The sequence below is a fragment of the Ovis canadensis genome, chromosome 3 (assembly GCF_042477335.2).
Source record: "Ovis canadensis isolate MfBH-ARS-UI-01 breed Bighorn chromosome 3, ARS-UI_OviCan_v2, whole genome shotgun sequence".
Taxonomy (NCBI): Eukaryota; Metazoa; Chordata; class Mammalia; order Artiodactyla; family Bovidae; genus Ovis; species Ovis canadensis.
The window spans coordinates 164,712,657-164,737,395 of record NC_091247.1 but is presented as its reverse complement, the minus strand read 5'-3'; positions in this window follow the sequence as shown (position 1 = coordinate 164,737,395).

The following is a 24,739-nucleotide window of genomic DNA, read 5'->3' as shown; positions in this document are numbered from 1 at the left end:
AGATCCAATATACAATACAATGATTATAAGTAATAAAGCTGTATTAGAAACATTAAACTTGATAAGAGGCTAGATTCTAAGTATTCCCAGCACTAAAAGAAATGGTAATCATGTGGCATGACAGATGTGTTAGCTAACATTATTGTGGTGATCATATTGCAATATAAATATATCAAATCATTATGTTGTACACTTCATACTACGCAATAGTGAAGTGAAGTGAAAGTCACTCAGTTGTGTCCGATTTTTTGTGGCCCCGTGGACTATAGCCCACCAGGCTCCTCTGTCCATGGAATTCTCCAGGCAAGAGTACTGGAGTGGGTAGCCAATCCCTTCTCCAGGGGATCTTTCTGACCTAGGGATTGAACTCCAGTGTTCTGTGTTGCAGGTAAATTCTTTACAGAGTAAGCCACCAGGGAAACCCAACTTACACAATGTTGTATGTCAAATATAACTCAATTTAAAAAAGAGCACTTTTATTAAAAAATATATAAATAAGAACATGTCAAAAAGACAAAAGCTAGTACTAGTTGAAATTTTCTTTATTGCTATCCAGATATTTGAACCTAAATTATAGAATCTAAAAATAGGCATATTGAACAGTTAAACAAATCAGTTAAATGAATATCAAAATAATGCAAAAAGACAAGCATTACATAAAATAACGGCCAGATGTATCCATCACTTTGAATTTCCTTTCACTGAACTATACTCCTATCCTGCTGTAAGGAAAGAAATCCTGAAGCACTGTGAGGTGAATTAGGGTATAATGATTAAACTCTGAGACACTACATCCTACAGTTATAAAGATACATGTTTCTGAGATTTTCCTGTTTTGCTCCATGGGGTACCAGACTCATGGAATTGACTGACTTGGGATTTTGCTAGAGATAAATAAGTAAAGAGGAAGGGGGAATTGCAGCACCTGACCTCTGAGAACTGACATGTCTCATAACTGAGAAATAAAGAGAAAGCCAATGAGACACTGGCAGATGATGGCAGGGAAGATGACTACCCACCAGCAAAACAGCAGGAAGGATATAGTTGTGTTAGAGGAGGGTTTCACTGAAGAAAATCCCAACAGAAATGGGTGTAACCCCTGTTCTGGGCAGTCACTGAGATACTGAATGATGAGATGTGCAACTGCATAAGCACATGGGTAGATGTTGTGAGTCTTCTTAAAGCATGCTTTATGGTCAAGTCTCATTGATAATAGGAACCGCATCATCCTGCTGTGGAAAAGGCTTCAGATGGTATTGTTGATGGTACTATACATTTGCATAGAACAGGAAATGTTATAGAATAAAAGAGTGTATTGTTATAAGAAGGTGAACAGCAGCTTGCTAATCCTTAAGACACCTGGATAAAGCACCACCTTTGTTTCTCAGCATTGCATTTTTTTTTAAATCAAATCAGAGTACTAGAGGCAAATAACAAGTTTATTCTTTCTCTGAATGGATGACCTGAGAAAAGAAGGTAATTAGGCATAAATAAACATTACTCCTAATTAATTCCTTGTCTTCTTTCTGATATTATAGACCTGGGGAATATGGAGTTCTACTTCCTGGTATAGATAGAAAGCAGTGGCACAAAGACAGAAATATAGACCAATGGAACAAAATAGAAAGCCCAGAGATAAATCCACACACCTATGGACAACTTACCTTTGACAAAGGAGCCAAGACTATACAATGGATTAAAGACAATCTCTTTAGCAAGTGGTGCTGGGAAAGAAAACTGGTCAACCACTTGTAAAAGAATGAAACTAGAACACTTTCTAACACCATATACAAAAATAAACTCAAAATGGATTAAAGATCTAAATGTACGACCAGAAACTATAAAACTCCTAGAAGAGAACATAGGCAAAACACCCTCCGACATACATCACAACAGGATCCTCTATGACCCACCTCCCAGAATATTGGAAATAAAAGCAAAAATAAACAAATGGGGACCTAATTAAACTCAAAAGCTTCTGCACAATAAAAGAAACCATAAGCAAGGTGAAAAGACAGCCTTCAAAATGGGAGAAAATAATAGCAAATGAAGCAACTGACAAACAACTAATCTCAAAACTATACAAGCAACTCCTATAGCGCAATTCCAGAAAAATAAATGACCTAATCAAAAAATGGGCCAAAGAACTAAATTGACATTTCTCCAAAGAAGACATACAGATGGCTAACAAACACATGAAAAGATGCTCAACATCACTCATTATCAGAGAAATGCAAATCAAAACCACAATGAGGTACCATTTCACACCAGTCAGAATGGCTGCGATCCAAAAGTCTACAAGGAATAAACGCTGGAGAGGATGGGGAGAAAAGGGAACCCTCTTACACTGTTGGTGGGAATGCACACTAGTACAGCCACTATGGAGAACAGTGTGGAGATTCCTTAAAAAACTGGAAATAGAACTGCCTTATGGCCCAGCAATCCCACTGCTGGGCATACACACCGAGGAAACCAGAATTGAAAGAGACACGTGTACCCCAATGTTCATTGCAGCACTGTTTATAATAGCCAGGACATGGAAACAACCTAGATGTCCATCAGCAGATGAATGGATAAGAAAGCTGTGGTACATATACACAATGGAGTATTACTCAGCCATTTAAAAAAATACATTTGAATCCGTTCTAATGAGGTGGATGAAACTGGAGCCAATTATACACAGTGAAGTAAGCCAGAAAGAAAAACACTAATACAGTATATTAACCCATATATATGGAATTTAGAAAGATGGTAACGATAACCCTTTATGTGAGACAGCAAAAGAGAAACAGATGTATAGAACAGTCTTTTGGACTCTGTGGGAGAGGGAGAGGGTGAAATGATTTGGGAGAATGGCATTGAAACATGTATAATATCATATATGAAACGAGTCACCAGTCCAGGTTCAACGCATGATACTGAATGCTTGGGGCTGGTGCACTGAGACGACCCAGAGGGATGGTATGGGGAGGGAGGAGGGAGGGGGGTTCAGAATGGGGAACACGTGTATACCTGTGGCAGATACATGTTGATGTATGGCAAAATCAATACAATATTGTAAAGTAATTAGCCTCCAATTAAAATAAAATTTATTAAAAAAAATAAAGAAAGCCAATATCACATTCCTTGCAGGTGTTTTCTTTTAAAATAGTACCCTGAAGTGTAAGGATACTTCTCTGATTTGTCCAGAACAAAGTTAAATTTTAGCCTAAGTGAGGAAAAGACTGTAGACCTCTTAATGCATTCTGAAGGATGAAAATAAAATACTGTAAGTTTATATTCCTAGAGAAAATGTACAAAATAGTTAGATATATTATTTCTTATCCTAAATGCAACTCTCACCCTTTCAAGCATTTTGGTTTTGTAATCTCTGATTTATGATCTTTGATGTCATCATCTTTGATTGTCATTGTTTCAGAATTCCACAAACCATGCCCATGTAGGATGGCAAACTTAGTGTGTGTGTTCTGACTGCTCCACTGACCCTGTCTCTTGTTCTCTTGCTCCTTGGTCTTCCTTTTTTTCTGAGACATGACAGCATTAAAATTAGGCTAATTAATAATTCTACAGTGGCCTCAGTTCAGTTCAGTTGCTCAGTCATGTCTGACTCTCTGTGGCCATATGGACTGCAGCACGTCAGGCTTCCCTGTCCTTCACCAACTTCTGGAGCTTGCTCAAACTCATGTCCATCAAGTCGGTGATACCATCCAACCATCTCATCCTCTGTTGTCCCCTTCTCCTCCTGCCTTCAGTCTTTTCCAGATCAGGGTCTTTTCCAGTAAGTTAGTTCTTCACATCAGGTGGCCAAAGTATTGGAGTTTCAGCTTCAGCATCAGTCCTTCCAGTGAATATTCAGGACTGATTTCCATCAGGATTGACTGGTCTCAGTTCAAGTGAAAGGACATCTCTCACTTTCAATCAAAAGCTAGACGTGATTATGTTTACTGAGGAAGACATATTGAAAGCCAAAATAGGCCAAACCTTGCGTCTTGCACCAAACGGCAAAGTTGTGGATGCAAAGCAAGTTCTTGAGGGAAATTGAAAGTTCTATTCCAGTGACCACATGAATGATGATAAAGCAAAACAGCCTTATGTAGAAAGTTTTAGTATTCTTCACAGAATATCAAACCAGCCACAATGTTCCCTTAAGCAAAAACCTTATCCAGAGTAAAACCCTAACTCTCTTCAGTCCTCTGAAGGCTGAAGAGAGTTGAGGAAGCTGAAGAGAGATAGCTTAAAGCTATCAGAGGTCGGTCATGAGGTTTAAGGAAAGAAACCATCTCCATAAAACTACAAGGCGAAGCAGCAAATGTTTATGTAGAAACTGCAGTAAGTTATTCAGAAAATCTAACTAAGATAACGAAAGTGGCTACGTGAAATAACAGATTTTCAGTGTAGGAAAAATAGCTTTATATTGGAAGAAAATGCCATCTAAGACTTTCTTTTTTTTGTTTTTAAAAATTTTTTAAATTTTACTTTATTTTACTTTACAATACTGTATTGGTTTTGCCATAGATCAACATCAATCCGCCACGGGTGTACACATGTTCCCAGTCCTGAACTCCCCTCCCACCTCCATCCCCATACCATCCCTCTGGGTCATCCCAGTGCACCAGCCCCAAGCATCCTGTATCCTGCATCGAACCTAGACTCGTGATTCGTTTCTTATATGATATTATACATGTTTCAATGCCATTCTCCCAAATCATCCCACCCTCTCCCTCTCCCACAGAGTCCAAAAGACTGTTCTATACATCTGTGTCTCTTTTGCTGTCTCACATAAAGGGTTATCGTTACCATCTTTCTAAATTCCATATATATGGGTTAATATACTGTATTGGTGTTTTTCTTTCTGGCTTACTTCACTGTGTATAATCGGCTCCAGTTTCATCCACCTCATTAGAACTGATTCAAATGTATTCTTTTTAATGGCTGAGTAATACTCCATTGTATAAATGTACCACAGCTTTCTTATCCATTCATCTGCTGATGGACATTTAGGTTGCTTCCATGACCTGGTTATTACAAACAGTGCTGCGATGAACATTGGGATACACGTGTCTCTTTCAATTCTTGTTTCCTAGGTGTGTATGCCCAGCAGTGGGATTGCTGGGCCATAAGGCAGTTCTATTTCCAGTTTTTTAAGGAATCTCCACACTGTTCTCCATAGTGGCTGTACTAGTGTGCATTCCCACCAACAGTGTAAGAGGGTTCCCTTTTCTCCCCATCCTCTCCAGCATTTATTGCTTGTGGACTTTTGGATCGCAGCCATTCTGACTGGTGTGAAATGGTACCTCATTGTGGTTTTGATTTGCATTTCTCTGATAATGAGTGATGTTGAGCATCTTTTCATGTGTTTGTTAGCCATCTGTATGTCTTCCATCTAGGACTTTCATAGCTGGAGTGGAGACGCTAATGCCTGACTTCAAAATCTCGAGGATGGGAAGGGCTAATGCAGCTAGTGACTTTGTTGTACATGTACCATCATGAAAATCTTGTGGCGCTTAAGAACTATGCTTAAGTTACTCTGTACAGAGTACAAAAACAGGAAATTATGACCCATCATCAGGAGAAAAATTATGGAACTAATACAAAAGGATTTCAAAAGAATTATCATAACTATGTTCCATAAAGATATAGAGGGGACTAAAACAAGGAGAAACAGAAGATGATAAAATACAACGGCATGTGATTCAAAGTAGCTGGGGGATGAGAGATGGGAGAGCCACTCCAAAGAGAGCTGCAAGAGATGCAATTTCATCAAAGCCAAAAGTTCAATAAAAATGAGGAAGTGAAAGAAATATTCAAAAAGAGGTTAAGGACTTAGATGACGGACAGTGTGTGAGTTCTGAGGGGCATATTGATGCTTGCTTAGAATTCTCATCTTTGTGGGAGAAACTTTGTGATATAATTATTTTCCAGTTTGTGAATCACCCACCCAGTAGGTATGGGTTTTGATTTTATCACAAATGCCCTCTTCTTATGTGTTTTTATGAGAGGAGGTGAGCTTTAGTCTTTCTAACTGTGCCATTTTGTCTCCAACCTCATATTCTCATGTTAGAATAAAGAATCTGTTTATGAAATCTTCAAAATTCCAATCCATCTCATAGACTTTGTAAGAAATATTCACTTTTTTTCTTCAGTGTTTAGACAAAATATTTCCCTCAAAAACATAATGCTGAAACAGTCTTTGTTTGAACAGTGAGATACTAAGATAGAATGTTGACCACATCAATGATATGGTTATTCTCAGTTCTAAAACTGGAATTGTATTTGCTCATAAACTGAGAAGATTTGAAAGTTTTTTATAGGTGTGTACACTGATATATCAGTATGATTTTAATTAGGATTTTTCTAATGGTTCAGTTCAGTTCAGTTCAGTTCAGTTCAGTTCAGTCGCTCAGTCGTGTCCAACTCTTTGCGACCCCATGAATTGCAGCACGCCAGGCCTCTCTGTCCATCACCAACTCCCGGAGTTCACCCAGACTCACATCCATCGAGTCAGTGATGCCATCCAGCCATCTCATCCTTGGTCGTTCCCTTTTCTTCCTGCCCCTAGTCCCTCCCAGCATCAAAGTCTTTTCCAATGAGTCAACTCTTTGCATGAGGTGGCCAAGTACTGGAGTTTCAGCTTTAGTATCATTCCTTCCAAAGAAATCCCAGAGTTGATCTCCTTCAGAATGGACTGGTTGGATCTCCTTGCAGTCCAAGGGGCTCTCAAGAGTCTTCTCCAGCACCACAGTTCAAAAGCATCGATTCTTCAGCGCTCAGCCTTCACAGTCCAACTCTCTGAATATCTTTAAATGTGCTTCTATTTATATATATTTTTGGTAAAATACCTGTTCATGTATTTTGCCCATTTTTTAATTGATATGTTATCTATTAATATATACTCTCAATGTTTGAAAATCTTTTATTTGAAATAGTAGGTATTTTTTCATATGCATGGTTTCAAATATATTTTTCACCTATAGCTTTTCTTTCTGCTTTGACAGGAAAAAAAAATTTCATTTTTGGTGAATTTCAAGTTATCAGTTTTGTTTTTTTTTTTCCTTTTGTGAATAATGTTTTGAATGTCATGTCTAAGACCTCTTTATTTAGCGCCAAGTCCCCAAAAGTATCTTCTATTTTTGTTTTTAAAGCCTGATAGCTTTACATTTTATACTAAAATCTGTGATATGTATTGGATTATTTATTGTATAAAATGTGGCATTTAGCCTGATACACTATTTTTCTAAGTGTATACATATGTCTGTTTGTTCCATCATCATCATTTGTTGAAAAAGTCACCCTTCCTTCATTGAATTGCTCCTGGAATTTTATCAAAATAAGTTGAGCCTATTTCTGTGGGTCTGTTTCTAGGTTCTTTAATAAGCTTCAGTGATCTATGTCTGTCCCCTTGCCAATATCACAACTCCTCAATTGACTATATAGTAAACCTTAACGTCAGTAAGAATGATTCCTCCCAGTTTACTCTTCTTTTTTTAAGTTGTTTCAGCTATTTGAAGTCCTAAGCCTTTCCATATAAATTTTAGAATAAATTTTTCTATCTCTAAAAAAAAACCTTGCTGAAGACTTTTATGGGAGTTGCATTAAACATATAAATCAACTTGGGGAGAGTTGTTATATTTAGTGCACTGCATTTTCCAATATATGTACAGCATATGTCTATTTAATCTTCTTTAATTTCTTTCATAGTATTTTATAGCTTCTAGCATACAGAATCTGTCTGTACATGTTTGGGTGGATTTGTATCACAGCTTTCATTTGCTTTGAAGTTATTATAAATGATGTTATATGAATGGAATATTTTTGACTTTACATTTTAGATAGCTTCTACCATATACAATGTAAAGAAGACATAAGGTAAAAGACAAGAAGGAAATGAGAAACGCTACAAGTGGGAAGATCACTAATAGGAATCTTGTAACACTCTAAGTAAGAGATTATTATGGCCTCTGTTCCATTTGTAGTAGCAGAAGTAGAGATAAATTGACTTTAGTCTCAGCATGTTGAAATGCTTATGAAATATCTAGATAATTCAAATCATGATTTGGAATTTAGAGAGACAACATAAGTGAAGATGTAACATTGAATGTCATTGGCATTTATAGAGTAGTTGAAATTCTGTGTGTATACTTCTGCTTGTGGAGAATAGACAAAAACCAAAAATCAAGAAATTGATCATAGTAGGATTTATATTTAAAAAAAAAAAAAAAAAGGAAAATGACCAGTCTGTAAAAGAGGCACCAGCCAAGGAGCTTAAACAGGAGTGTTATGGCATGAAGGATGAACCAGAGGAGATCGATAGCCAGAGGAGATCACAATAGCCAGGGAAAGAATTTCCAAAAGTAGTGAGCAAAGTCAACTTCTTTAGAGAGTGTAATGACAAGTCACAATGCTTTTACAGGGCAGTCCTGATGTTGATGGCGTTCAGAAATTAAGACTGCACGTCTAGTTCTGTCACTTCCTTGCTGTGTGACCTTGGCAAACTGCTTCTTCTTTCCCTGTCTTACCATCCCTATTTTCAAATGAGAAAAATAGCTATATTATTTTAGAAGTTTTTATGAAGCTCAAAATTGTTTAACACAGGTAAAGTGCTCAGAATAATGCTAGGCATACAGTAAATGGTTAAAAAGTACATTGTTATTGTGAAATTGTTAAGTGATAACTTGAGAACATAAACCCTTCTCAGAACAAGATGTAGACAAGTTCACTCTGTAACCCTGATAGGAACAAGATAAGGACAAGGTCCTTTATGTCTATAAAAATAACAAGCCTTCTTCTAACCAAAATCAGTGATTACTTCTTGTTTATTAAGAATAACTCTAGTCCCTTTTTAGTTCTCCCATCTCCTGGATAATAATCAAGATATTAAATATTCAAATTGAATCTGCTTCTTAACAGATCTAATCCAGGCCTCCAATTCCTTAATTTCTCTTTATAACCATCCAGGAAAATTTAAAACCCTGTAAAAAGCTGTTCCAAACTTCCCGTTACTGAGAAATCCCCACATTTCCTTGAATTAAGTTATTTCTTATTGCAGCAGGTTAATTGAAACTAAATTTATTTCACTACAATTGTGTTTCTAAAGATTTTTACTAGTGAACATCAATATTATCATAATTACTATCATAATCATCATTATTCAGCAATATATACCCTTAACCTAACATCATATTTTGTGTCAGAAAGTGCTCCAAATATTTGATGAATAAGTGAAGAAAGCAAGCAATGGGCAATTAGGAAACACTTGGCTTCAAGTAGGGTAGTCTCAGTAGTAGAAAGGCAAATTGAACTTGCAGTATGCTGGAACATTTTCATACGAGAAAAAGAAAAAGATAGTGAGGATTGGAGGTCCATGACTGTCCATCTGCTAACCACACTCACTCTCCCTCAGTTGTTTGCTTGTGTGGGGTAAGAATATAATACAGAGATATTAGAGATTGTAGGTTGAGGTATGTCCTGTTGAGAATATTAGACAATTAACTTTCAATTAAAAGAACCTCAACATCACATGACTTTAGAGATTATTGACCTCTTTTTTCAGATATTATTTTTCTTCTGTTGATATAGACTGTCCTGTGATGTTATGACTGTTGGCACCCAATTATTTTGAGTCCTCCTTTCATAATATGGGCTTCCCAGGTGGCTCAGTGGTAAAGAATCTGCCTCCCAAAGCAAGAGACACAAGAGACACGGATTTGATCCCTGGGTCAGAAAGATCCCCTGGAGGAGGAAATAAAAACCCACTCCAGTATTCTTGCCTGGAGAACCCCATGGACAGAGAAGCCCAGCCGGCTACATAGGGTTTAATTTTATCTTCTCCTGGAAATCAGAAAATCAGGTTTGGTCAGCATTACAGAGAAAAATGCCTGAGTATTAGTGTGTGATTTTACAGTTTTGATTCAATCTCATTTTTCGGTACCTTGGATCTTGAAAGAGTTCCAAATAAGAATTTATTCTACATGTCTAACAGTTATACAGTTTGAAAAGGAGAGATTGAGTTAACTTCAGAGGCTCATCAAAACTAACAATAAATGAAATTATTAAATTGAAATTGATTAATCCTAATGGATCACAGGAAAATCAAGAGATTCCAGAAAACCATCTACTTTCGCTTCGTTGACTACATGAAAGCCTTTGTGTGGATCAAAACAAGCTGCAGAAAATTCTTAAAGAGGTAGGAACATCAGTCCACCTTGCTTGTCTCCTCAGAAACTTGTATGCAGGTCAAGAAGCAGCAGTTAGAACTGGACATGGAACAATGGACAGGTTCCAAATCAGGAAAGGAGTACATCAGGGCTATATATTGCCACCTTGCTTATTTAACTTATATGCAGAATACATTATGTGAAATGCTGGGCTGGATGAACCACAAGCTGGAATCAAGACTGCCAGGAGAAATATCAATAACCTCAGATATGCAGATGACACCACCCTTATGGCAGAAAGCAAAGAGGAACTAAAATGCCTCTTGATGAAAGTGAAAGAGGAGAGTGAAAAAGTTGGCTTAAAACTCAACATTCAATAAACTAAAGTCATGGCATCCAGTTCTATCACTTCATGGTAAATATATGGGGAAACAATGGAAACAGTAACAGATATTACTATCTTGGGCTCCAAAATCACTGCAGATGGTGACTACAGCCATGAACTTAAAAGACATTCCTTGGAAGAAAAGCTGTGACAAACCTACATGGTGTATTAAAAAGCAGAGACATTACTTTGCCAACAAAGGTCCATATAGTCAAAGCTGTGGTCTTTCTAGTAGTTATGTATGTATGTGAGAGTTGGACCATAAATAAGACTGGGCACCAAAGAATTGATGCTTTTGAAGTGTGGTGCTGGAGAAGAGTCTTGAGAGTCCCTTGGACTGAAGGAGATCCAACCACTCAATCCTAAAGGAAATCAGTGCTGAATATTCATTGGAAGGACTGATGCTGAAGCTGAAGCTCCAATACTTTGGCCACCTGATGAGAAGAGACGACTAATTGGAAAAGACCTTGATGCTGGGAAAAATAGAAAGCAGGAAGAGAAAGGGATGACAGAGGATAAGATGACTGGATGGAATCACTGACTCAATGAATGTGAATTTGAACAAACTCTGAAAGATGGCGAAAGACAGGGAAGGTTGGTGTGTTGCAGTCCATGGGGTCAAAAAGAGTTGGACATGACTGAGTGACTGACAGCAATGGTCTTCTTACATTAAGAAAGTAAGAAAGTTTCTTTTTTCAGTTTCTTTATCTGTAAAATAAGTATATACATAACCATTTAATAATGTTATGGTGAGAATTAAAAACAATATATTAAATAAACTGTATCTTGTGGTGTTACTGCCACTTAGTAGACTCTCAGTACATGTTAACTGCTTTCTATTTTCTGCCTAAAAAGTGACCAAGCTGTAGTTATGGAGTCAGGGCTCAGCTCATTAAGCGGTGTTTACATCACACATTAAATATTTAAGCTGGTAACTTTCTTTAATGCAATAGAATCTAAAGGATTTCCACAAGCATTTAGACAGAGTGTTATTTAAAAGTCAATCCCAGCTTCAAATATCAGCTTACTGTATTAAAAAATTTTTGCTCTAGTTTTTCTGAGCTTCAGAACTAGATTTAATTGATGACATATATATGTGCCTAACTGGAAAATGTACCCTTGCTACAGAGAGTAGTAAATGAAATTTTGTACATATTTGTAATCTAAACAAACTTTTGCTTAAAACATTGGTCCTCAAAAAGTCTGATTTATAGATTTTGTGAGAAGTGATGGTTCGCATTTTTTTTATTGTTTTTCTATGACAAATATAGAAGTTTCTATTTGATTCAGGTATATATTTCATATTTTTCAATTAAAACCAGCACTTTTAAAGCTTCTTTTTTGAGCAAAGGCAACATAATAAACTATTTTTATTCTTTCGCTTGAAGGCAGGTTATTCTCTTTGCTTAAATTGTTCAATCACTCTTTAGAACCATCCGGCATTCTGCCTGTTTCTTCTGCCTAAAACAAGCAGTCAATTTTAATTAACTTGGTTCACAGAAGTCTCTGGCATTTGTGGAAACTGGGCACACAGCCAATCCTCAAAACACCACTGATCAATTTGCCTAGAAAGAAGTAAAGAAATGGAAGATATTGGCTTTGAAGCACTTTGAATGTTATCCTAAAACTGAACAGCTAGAAATCCAAAATTAAAATGTAAAAACAACCTTAACTCAAGTAAAATGTAATACCATAATTAAAAATTATTAAAAGATTTAGTAATTATCTGGAAAATTTTTTATTGTGAATAAATGATGAGTGATTAAAACCCTAATTTTTTATTACTTTAATGAATATTATTTATTAAATACTATTAAATAAATAAATGGTATTCCCTTGGTTTTAATGCAACAGTTTTGGAGGGAAGTGGAAGAGATTTTGTGAGGAATCATTAACCTGTTAGAGTTATACATTGTGTTTCAAAGAATTATAATATTTACTATGATATTGTCTCTGAAGTATAAACCTCTTGATATTTAAAACAGTCAACTTCTTTTATAAAGCAAGATATACATGAATAACAAAACAGATGTCTGTGGATAAATATACATTATTTTTCTATTCTCCCCCAGATAAAAATTACACATAGCCTTTCAAATATTTTCAGTGGGTCCATCTTAGAAAGGATACCTTTTCTCAATCTATCCAATATGCCTTTCTCTTTTTAAAATTTTTTTAAATAAAATAAAATTAAAAAAAAGTTAAAAAAAATAAAATAATAAAAATTTTTTAATTGAAGGATAATTGCTTTACAGAATTTTGTGGTTTTCTGTCATACATCAACAAGAATCAGCCGTGGGTATACACGTGGCCCCTCCCTTCCCAGCCTCCCTCCCTTCTCCCTCCTCACCCCACCCTTCAGCCTATCACAGAGCCCCTGAGTTTCCTGAGTCATATAGCAAATTCCCATTGGCTATCTATTTTACATATGGTATTATATATTTCTATGTTACTTTCTCCATACATCTCCCCTTCTCCCTCCCCTCCTCCCACTGTGTCCCATAGGTCTGTTCTCTATGTCTGTTTCTCCATTTGTGCCCTGAAAACAAATTCATCAGTGCCATCTCTTCAGATTCCATATATATGTGTCAGTATATGATATTTATGTTTCTCTTTCTGACTTATTTCACCCTGCATAATGGGCTCTATTTTCATCCACCTCATTAAAAACAGATGAAAAAGCATTACTTTTAAGGCTGAGCAGTATTCCATTGTGTATATGTACCACAGCATCTTTATCCATTCATCTGTCGATGGACATCTAGGTTGCTTCCATGTTCTAGCTGTTGTAAATAGTGCTGCAGTGAACATTGTGCTGCATGTGTCTTTTTTTTTTTTTTTTTTTTTCAATTTCTTTTTCTTTTTTATTTATTTATTTATTTATTTATTTATTTTTTATTTTTAGTTTTTTATTTTTTACATTTTAAAATCTTTAATTCTTACCTGCATTCCCAAACATGAACCCCCCTCCCACCTCCCTCCCCATAACATCTTTCTGGGTCTTTTTCAGTTTGATTTCCTCAAGGCATATGCCTAGGAGTGGGGTTGCTTGATCACTAGGTGGTTTTATTCCTAGCTTTTTAAGGAGTCTCCTTGCCATCTTCCATAATGACTGTATTAGTTTACATTCCCACCAGCAATACATGAGTGTTCCCTTTTCCTCACATCCTCTCCAGCATTTATTTTGATGATGGCCATTCCAACTGGCATGAGATGAGACCGCATTGTATTTTGATTTGCATTTCTCTAATAATGAGTAAACTAGACTCTGGGAAACAGACTCTTGAAGGGCATAAACAGAACGCTGTGTGTACCAGGACTCAGGAGAAGGGAGCAATGACCCTGCAAGAGACTGACCCAGACTTGCCTGGGAGTGTCCAGGAGTCTCCAGTGGAGGCGTGGGTTGATGGTGGCCTGCTGCAGGGTTGGAGGCAGTGAGCATAGCAGTACATGCATGGAATCTTTTGAAGGAGGTCACCATTATCTTCATTTCCTCCACCATAGTTTCAGTTCAGTTCAGTTCAGTCACTCAGTCGTGTCCAACTCTTCGCAACCCCATGAATTGCAGTATGCCAGGCCTCCCTGTGCATCACCAACTCCCAGTTTATCCAACTCATGTGCATCAAGTCGGTGATGCCATCTGGCCATCTCATCCTCTGTCATCCCCTTCTACTGCCCCCAGTCCCTCCCAGCATCAGGGTCTTTTCCAATGAGTCAACTCTACACATGAGGTGGCCAAAGTATTGGAGTTTCAGCTTTAGCATCATTCCCTCCAATAAACACCCAGGAATGATCTCGTTTAGAATGGACTGGTTGCATCTCCCTGCAGTCCAAGGGACTCTCAAGAGTCTTCTCCAACACCACAGTTCAAAAGCATCAATTCTTTGGCGCTCAGCTTTCTTCATAGTCAAACTCTCACATCCATACATGACCACTGGAAAAACAATAGCCGGAACCAGATGGACCTTTGTTGGCAAAGTAATGTCTCTGCTTTTGAATATGCTATCTAGGTTGGTCATAACTTTCCTTCCAAGGAGTAAGTGTCTTTTTCCTGGCTGCAATCATCATCTGCAGTGATTTTGGAGCCTAGAAAGCTAAAGCCAGCCACTGTTTCCACTGTTTGCCCATCTATTTCCCATGAAGTGATGGGACCAGATGCCATGATCTTTGTTTTCTGAATGTTGAGCTTTAGGTCAACTTTTTCACTCTGCTCTTTCACTTCATCAAGAGGCTCTTTAGTTCTTCATTTTCTGCCATAAGTGTTGTGTCATCTGCATATCTGAAGTTATTGAGATTTCTCCCAGCAATCTTGATTCCAGCTTGTGCTTCCTGAGCCCAGCATTTCTCATGAGGTACTTTGCATATAAGTTAAAAAAGCAGGGTGACAATATACAGCCTCGATGTACTCCTTTTTCTATTTGGAACCAGTCTGTTGTTCCATGTCCAGTTCTAACTTGCTTCCTGACCTGCATACAGGTTTCTAAAGAGGCAGGTCAGGTCGTCTGGTATTCCCATCTCTTTCAAAATTTTCCACAGTTTCTTGTGATCCACACAGTCAAAGGCTTTGGCATAGTCAATGAAGCAGAAATAGACATTTACAATTGTTACGTCTTCTTCTTGGATTGATCCCTTGATCATTATGTAGTGTCCTTCTTTGTCTCTTATATTGTTCTTTATTTTAAAGTCTATTTTGTCTGAAATGAGGATTGCTGCTCCAGCTTTCTTCTGGTTTCCTTTCACATGGAATATCTTTTCCTATCCTTTTCTTTCAGTCTGTATGTGTCTCTAGGTCTGAAGTGGGTCTCCTATAGGCAGCATATATGTGTGTCTTGCTTTTGTATACATTCAGTCAGTCTGTATCTTTTGGTTGGTACATTGAATCCCTTTACATTTAAGGTAATTATTGATACATCTGTTCCAATTGGCATCTGCTTGATTGTTTTGGATTTGTTTTTGTGAGTCTTTCTTTCTCTTGAGTTTAATGGCTATGTGAGTTCCTTTAGTATTTGTTGCAAGGCTGGTTTGGTGGTGCTGAATTCTCTTAACTTCTACATGTCTGTGAAGCTTTTGATTTCTCAATTAATTTTGAATGAGATATTTGCCAGGTATTTTAATCCTGGTTGTAGGTTTTTATCTTTCAGTACTTTAAATATATCCTGCCATTTCCTTCTGGCCTGTAGAGTTTCTGCTGAAAGAACTGCTGTTAATCATATGGGTTTTCCCATGTATGTTCCCTTGCTGTTTTTAATATTCTTTCTTTGTGCTTAATCTCTGTTAACTTGATTAATATGTGGCTTTATGTGTTTCTCCATGGGTTTAACCTGTAAGGGACTCTCTGTGTTTCTGGAACTTGATTGAGTATTTCCGTTCCCATATTGGGGAAGTTTTCAACCATAATTTCTTCAAAAATTTCTCAGTGCCTTTCTTCTTTTCTTCTTCCTCTGGGACCCATATAACATGAATGTTGGTGTGTTTAATATTGTCCCAAAGATCTCTGAGGCTATCCTAAATTCTTTTCATTCCTTTTACTTTATTCTGCTCTTCAGTAGTTATTTCCACCATTCTATCTGCCAGCTCACTTATCCATTCCTCTGCTTCAGTTATTCTATTGGTTCCTTCTCAGTTCAGCTCAGTTCAGTTCAGTCGCTCAGTTGTGTCTGATTTTGTGACCCCATGGACCGCAGCATGCCAGGCCTTCCTGTCCATCACCAACTCTCAGAGTCCACCCAAACCCCTGTCCATAGAGTTGGTGATGCTATCCAACCATCTCATCCTCTGTTGTCCCATTCTCGTCCTGCCTTCAATCTTTCCCAGCATCAGGGGCTTTTCAAATGAGTAAGCTCTTCTATCAGGTGGCCAAAGTATTGGAGTTTCAGCTTCAGTATCAGTCCTTCCAATGAACACCCAGCACTGATCTCCTTTAGGATGGACTGGTTGGATCTCTTTGCAGTCCAAGGGACTCTCAAGAGTCTTCTCCAACACCACAGTTCAAAAGCATCAATTCTTCAATGCTCAGCTTTCTTTTTAGTCCAACTCTCACATCCATACATGACCACTGGAAAAACCATAGCCTTGACAAGATGGACCTTTGTTGGGAAAGTGATGTCTCTGCTTTTTAATATGCTGTCTAGGTTGGTCATAACTTTCCTTCCAAGGAGTAAGTGTCTCCTAATTTCATGGCTGCAATCACCATCTCCAGTGATTTTGGAGTCCAGAAAAATAAAGTCTGACACTGTTTCCACTGTTTCCCCATCTATTTCCCATGAAGTGATGGGACCAGATGCCATGATCTTCGTTTTCTGAATGTTGAGCTTTAATACAACATTTTCACTCTCCTCTTTCAGTTTCCTCAAGAAGCCCTTTAGTTCTTCACTTTCTGCCATAAGGGTGGGTTCCATCTAGAGTATTTTTAATTTCAGTAATTGTGCTATTTCTCTCTGTTTGCTAATTCTTTATTTCTTCTATGTCCTTAATGATTGTATTAACTGTGTTAAATGCTTCTTGTATTTTCTCCATTCTATTTTCAAGTCTCAGAGCATCCTTACTATCATTATTCTGAATTTTCTTTCAGGGAGGTTACTTATTTCCTCTTTGTTTATTTGGTCTTGTGAGTTTCTACCTTACTGTTTCATTTCTGCTGTATTTCTCTGTCTTTTCATTTTTTTTTTTTTCCTGTTCCCTAACATGCTCCACTTGAGGTCTCCTTTTCCCAGGCTTTAGGGTTGTATTACTTCTTCCTTTTGATTTTTGTCCTTGGAGGAAAATGTTGGTTGGGTGGTTTGTGTTGATTTCTTGTTAGGGGTGAATTGTGCCTGTGTTCTAGTGGGAGGATATCAAGTAGGTAATTACAGAAATACTGAGACATATACACACACATCTCCACACATACGGTTATAAGAAAAGTGCTCTAAAGAAAAGAGTACAGGAGATTCACTTGGTGAGCAAGGGAAACCAGAGGTGATATCAACCAACTGAAAGCAGAGTTAGCTAATGCTCAGTCTGGAAATCAGAGCATGAGCAGGGGGCCAACTGGGGAATATAGCATAGAGAGCTCAACAATTTAACTTACTGGGTGAAAGAAGAAAATTTGAAAGAAAAAAGGGAGAATAAAAAAGGAGAGAGAAAAGAAAGAAGAGAGGGGAGGGAAAGGAGAAAAGGAGGGCATAGAGAAGAGGATTAAAAAATAACCAGATAGAAAAGAAAAAAATAGAAAAGCAAAGATGAATGTGGAAAAGATTTATACATATTCAGGAAGAGCTACAGCTGGTAAAGAACTGTAAGAAAAGTGGTTATATATATATATATATATATATATATATATATGAAATCTTAAAATGAGTTTTTGTTTTTGTTTTTTTAAACAAGGAAAACAAAGAGGAAAACTCCACAGCACTGCAAAAGGCTCATGTGATGGTGGAAATATGTTGGGGAATAAATAGTGTGATTTATAAGAAGGAAGCATCTTAAAATGAATTTTTTAAAAAAATTTTATAACAAGAAATACAACAAGGGAAACTGTACAGCACCTCTAAGGGCTAGTGTGAAGGTGGAGGTATGTTGGGGGAATAAACAGTGTGATGTATAAAAGAAAAAAAACGAAAAAAAAGAAAAATTAAAAAAGGTTCTCAAGGTTGTGGCTCTTGGTTGTGGAGTCTGCTCCTGTGGGTGGGGCTGGGTTCATGCCCTTTGATGTTTTCCTGGTTAGGGGAACGTGTGCCTATGTTCTGGTTGATGGAGCTGGATCTTACCTCTGAAGGCAGTGCAGTGTCCAGTAGTAGGTGTTGGTGTGTCTATGGGTTCAGTATGCCTTCTGGCAGTCGTTCTAACTTCCCCAGTGTTGCTGCTGCTGCTGCTGCTGCCAAGTCACCTCAGTCATGCCGACTCTTAGCGACCCCATAAATGGCAGCCTGCGAGGCTCCTCCGTCCATGGGATTTTCCAGGCAAGAGTACTGGAGTGGGGTGCCATTGCCTTCTCCGTGCCCAGTGTTGCTGCTGCTAAGTATGCTTCAGTCGTGTCCGACTCTGTGCGACCCCATAGACAGCAGCCCACCAGGCTCCGCCGTCCCTGGGATTCTCCAGGCAAGAACACTGGAGTGGGTTGCCATTTCCTTCTCCAATGCATGAAAGTGAAAAGTGAAAGTGAAGTTGCTCAGTCCTGTCTGACTCTTAGCGACCCCATGGACTGCAGTCTACCAGGTTCCTCCGTCCATGGGATTTTCCAGGCAAGAGTACTAGAGAGGGGTGCCATTGCCTTCTCCGTCCCCAGTGTTAGGGACGTCTATTTCCGCAGCAGCTGCTTCAAAGTGGCCCTCTCAGCGTAACTGCAGGGCCGCCAGCCCCCTGCTTGTCCCTGGGATCATTGCCAGTGCTTCTGTTCTTCTGTCCCGCCCTGCTGGTTGAAACTAGGTGTTTGTGTGGATCCTTCTGCATAGCAGCGACTTGTGTGGGCTTCTCACCCTCCGTGTCCCGGGGCTTGTGTGCACTTGTTTCAGCTCTCGGGCCGGCCTCTGCGTCATGAGGCCATGTGCACTTGTCTCCTCTCACTGCCTGCACCCTTTGTCAAGGGGGTTATTTGTTCTTTCGGCTGTGCGGGGAGGGCTGTATGCACTGCCTAAGTTTGTATGCCTCCCCTCTATCAGCACCCCAGTTCCGTCCCGGCTACCTGGGACTGCCCTCTGTGCTGCAAGGTGTGTGTGGACTGGGTGGATTTGTATGCCGCTGCCACTCTTGGTTTCCTTAATCTGAGCCCACGGTCTGTTTGGGGCCACAGTACAGGAGCTGTTAACGGGTCGACAAGTGTAGCTTTCTCTGTTTCCTGCCCTCCACGTCCCTGCTTTGTCCGGTTTTCCGGCTTTGCAGCTCCCTTTTGGGCCCGTCTGTGAGGGCTTTTGCAGTGCGCAGAGGCGCTCCTCCTGTTTCAGGACTCCCTTCCCTCCCTCCCTTCCGGCACAAGCTCCTGCCCAGAATTTCTCAGTCTTTTCCCTTTTGACGTCTCTCTCCTCTCTTCTACCTCATTTCAGGGAATTTAGCCTGTTCCCTGGAGGCCTGGGGTCTTCTGCTGTTGCCTAGAGGTTGCTTTGTAGGAGTGGTTTCATATCTTGATGAGTTTTTTATGTATTTGTGGAGAAGCTGGGGATCTCCCTGTCTTACTCCTCTGCCATCTTCCATCCTGCATTTCTTTATTCAAAAGAATTTTGTCCTTTAATACTAAAGAGAGCATTTTTATCCATTCCACTAAGAAGAAATTTTTTGATTCTCAAAAGAGTATCATTCTGTATGTCAACTAGGAATAGGAAAGTTAAAGTTTCAACCTAAACTGTGTTTCATGAAATAAAAATAATTTTAGTTCTATACTTTGTTTATCTAGTTCTTTTACCTGTGACTAAACTATACTGGAAACTAAATGGTGCAGGATTTTTCCTCTTTTGTTATACATTTTTGGTAATATTTAATTAACTAAAAATAATTAAAGACATATTAATTATATAACATTGAGTAGAAATGAGGAAATAATACTTTTCTTCTTCAAGTGAATATGACTTCCTATTTCTCTGAGATTTTCCCAGTTAAAAATTTGTGTTGTATATGTCGTTACTCCTAAACCAAGTTTTCGTTTGTACCACAGGGTCAGAATTGAATTAAATGAGTTTAATTGAATTTGATCTGCTTTGTATTACAACCAGTGTGTATCATGTGGAAAGATAAAGAGGCAACATATTATTGGCGAATTTGAATACGACAGAAACAAACATGGAGGTATCATAGCACTGTATATTCACACTCATACTTGAGGTCTTACTGTGGTTACTACTCAATTACTCAAAGTTAGTTAGCAAAGTTTATGGAAAATCTATAGTCTGTGCTCAGATCAGGAAAAACGTTAGGGTGAAAAGATTTTTCAGGAATGTGTAATAATAGAGGAAGTTCCTCTGTATAGACTAACATACATTTTAAGCTATGGTATAATTGATATATATTTTTGTGAAATATTAAAACATAAGCCAATGTAGAGAACAGATGAAAGGAGGGACAGCTTAGGTCAAAGATGATGAGGAGGCCAAGGTTTTCATTGGGTCTCTCCACCCATTATTCTCAGCATTAACTTTTCAAACTCATAACCTAGACTTTCACATATTGGTTTGAAAAAATGGCCTAACATCATATAGAATTTTATATGCACCAATTTTTAAGAGAAGTGAATTCTTTTGGATTAACTGATGCTCAAGCTTCAAGAAATAACCTAACTTTCTGCATTTGTCTTTGTTTTCAAGTACTAATCTGTAATACATTCCTGTCTCCTCCTCCTCCAGTGCATACACACTTGTAAGGTGGTTATGAAAATTATAGATTTGAACATGCTCCAACAGAAGGACGAAGAAGGGCTAAAGGGGTTGCAATTTTTTTTTTGTGAACAGGGTCCCTAACGGAGAAATGAAGATATTTAGGTATGAACCTGTGCAGGTAGACAAGTCAAGTCAGCTTAAAACAGACCTTGTCTGTTGTGAGGACAGTGACTCATCCCCAGCATCGTCTCTTCTAGGAACCATCTCTGATCCACAAGGGTGGGCTGGTGCCTCTTCTTTCCTCTATGCTCATCTGACTCATTGCCCTAGACATTGTATTATTACTATTTGAGTGTCTTTTTTTCTCCACTAGACTTATGTGATAACTCATGACTGGAACTATTTTTTTTTTTCATGTAATCATGTAACACAGCCTCTTCAAATCAGCTCATAGACCATGCTTGTTGAAAGATTTGCTAATTGAGAAACACTAAATAAATTATGTAGTTAATGAAATCACATCATTGAGAATATCTCTTGTGTTGCAAAACCTGACTCATTAAGCAAGAATATATAGTAACTTAGTATTCTTTTCTGACTTGGCCTATATCATCTTGTATTGTCTTTCAACCAAAAACTGGTTTCATTTGAAGTGAGGCTTTAAGTCTAGCTTTGGGGTTATAGAAAACAACTTCTTCTAGTTCTTTCTACTTCCCATATATATTGTCAATAAACAGTCTTTATTATTGCTTATTTTTTTCTCTCAGAATTTACTTTCTCTTTTGTTTAATTTCTGTGCATTTCATTTATCATTACTCACTAACTCATTCATTGTTGATGTTCAGTTGCTAAGTCATGTCCAACTCTTTGTGACTCCATGAACTGCAGCAAACCAGGCTTCCCTGTCCTTCACTGTAAACACTCTCTTTCCTATTGCTTATGTTTTCTCTCAGAATTCACTATCTCTTTTGATTAATTTCTATAGATTTCATTTATCATTATTCATTAACTCATTCATTAGTTCATTAAATATTTATTTAGCATCTTCTATATGACAGTCACTGAAATAAAGTTTGGGAAAATAGAGATGAATAAGACATGGATCTTGTCTTTAAAAGCTTATAATTGACTAGAGAACATATGAAAAAAAAAAAAAAAACAGATGTAACTCATTGTTTCTCCAGTCTTTAGAATTGTGCACTAGTACTGGGGTCATAATAATGATAGCAAGACACTATGTCTATTTTGTTCTCTCACTGACATTGCAGAAAAACTGCTTTCTTTTGGGAGTATTTTGGGGAATCACGGTGGGTTGCTAATGCATGGCTCTGAGCTAAGTTCTTTAGGTTACAACACTGAAAGGACATTTTATTCCTTTGCCATTGTTTTCTGGAGAAGCCCAATGTCCGCATGAAGGACGTTGCATATATTGAGGCTGATTGTTCCTGTGAGGCTGGGATACAGCTGCTTGGCCACTGTGGCACTGCTATGAATCTTGCAGAAAAGCCTCTGAGCTGCCAATGCTGCCCTCTGCTCTTACTTTTTATATAGTAAAGAGTGTTCAGTAGTGACAAAAAGGCATGAGAATTTGAACTCTGACTAACCTGAGATCACATCGTATTCCTCTTTTTGCATATAAATAAATAATCAAAGACTTCAATATGTTTCTTTATTCTTCCCTAAGCCTCAACTTTATCGTTGGTGAGATAGAAATATCTATTTTGTGACATTAGTATGCAGACTCAATATGATATAATCCAGAAGTTTAGGAAATGTTCAATTAAATATTTGCAGTCATATATTTGAAGGGATCTAAGGTCGATAGGTGCCCAATATGCTACTGGAGATGAGTGGAGAAATAACTCCAGAAAGAGTGAAGGGATGGAGCCAAAGCAGAAACAATATCTAGTTGTGGCTGTGACTGGTGATAGAGGCAAGGTTCCATGTTTTAAAGAGCAATATTGCATAGGAACCTGGAATGTTAGGTCCATGAATCAAGGCAAATTGGAAGTGGTCAAACAAGAGATGGCAAGAGTGAACATCAACATTCTAGGAATCAGAGAACTAAAATGGACTGGAATGGGTGAATTTAACTCAGATGAACATTATAACTACTAGTGTGGGCAGGAATCCCTCAGAAGAAATGGAGTAGCCATCATAGTCAACAGAAGAGTCCAAAATGCAGTACTGGGATGTAATCTCAAAAAACAACAGAATGATCTCTGTTCATTTCCAAGGCAAACCATTCAATATCACAATAATCCAAGTCTATGCCCCAACCAGTAATGCTGCAGAAGCTGAGTTAAATGGTTCTATGAAGACCTACAAGACCTTTTAGGACTAACACCCAAAAAAGATGTCCTTTTCATTATAGGGGACTGGAATGAACAAGTAGGAAGTCAAGAAACACCTGGAGTAACAGGCAAATTTGGCCTTGGAATACAGAGTGAAGCAGGGGAAAGACTAATAGAATTTCACCAAGAAAACACACTGGTCATAGCAAACACCCTCTTTCAACAACACAGGTGAAGACTCTACACCATGGACATAACCAGATGGTCAACACCAAAATCAGATTGAATATATTATTTACAATTAAAGATGAAGAAGCTCTACACACTCAGCAAAAACAAGACTGGGAGCTGACTGTGGATCAGATCATGAGCTCCTTATTGCCAAATTCAGACTGAAATTGAAGAAAGTAGGGAAAACCACTAGACCATTCAGGTAGGACCTAAATCAAATCCCTTATGATTATACAGTGGAACTAAGAAATAGATTTAAGGGACTAGATCTGATGGATAGAGTGCCTGATGAACTACGGATGGATGTTTGTGACATTGTACAGAAGACAGGGATCGAGACTATCCCCAAGGAAAAGAAACGCACAAAAGCAAAATGGCTGTATGGGGAGGCCTTACAAATAGCTGTGAAAAGAAGAGAAGTGAAAAGCAAAGGAGGAAAGGAAAAATATAAACATCTCATAACAGAGTTCCAAAGAATAGCAAGGAGAGGTAAGAAAGACTTCTTCAGCGATCAATGCAAAGAAATAGAGGAAAACAACAGAATGGGAAAGACTAGAGATCTTTTCAAGAAAATTAGAGATACCAGGGAAACATTTCATACAAAGATGGCCTCGATAAAGGACAGAAATTGTATGGATCTAACAGAAGTAGAAGATATTAAGAAGAGGTGGCAAGAATACATAGAAGGTCTGTACATAAAAGATCTTCACGACCAAGATAATCACGATGGTGTGATCGCTCACCTAGAGCCAGACATCCTGGAATGTGAAGTCAAGTGGGCCTTAGAAAGCATCACTACAAACAAAGCTAGTGGAGGTGATGGAATTCCAGTTGAGCTAGTTTAAATCCTGAAAGATGATGCTGTGAAAGTGCTGCACTCAATATGCCAACAAATTTGGAAAACTCAGCAGTGGCCACAGGACTGGAAAACTTTGGTTTTTATTCCAATCCCAAAGAAAGGCAATGCCAAAGAATGCTCAAACTACCACAAAATTGCACTCATCTCATACAGTAGCAAAGTAATGCTCAAAATTCTCCAAGTCAGGCTTCAGCAATACGTGAACAGAACTTCCAGATATTCAAGCTGGTTTTAGAAAAGGCAGAGGAACCAGAGATCAAATGGCCAACATCCACTGGATCATGGAAAAAGCAAGAGAGTTCCAGAAAAATATCTATTTCTGCTTTATTGACTATGCCAAAGCCTTTGACTGTGTGGATCACAATAAACTGGAAATTCTGAAAGAAATGGGAATATCAGATCACGTGACCTGCCTCTTGAGAATCCTATATGCAGGTTAGGAAGCAACAGTTAGAACTGGACAAGGAACAACAGACTGGTTCCAAGTAGGGAAAGGAGTATGTCAAGGCTGTATATTGTAACTCTGCTCATTT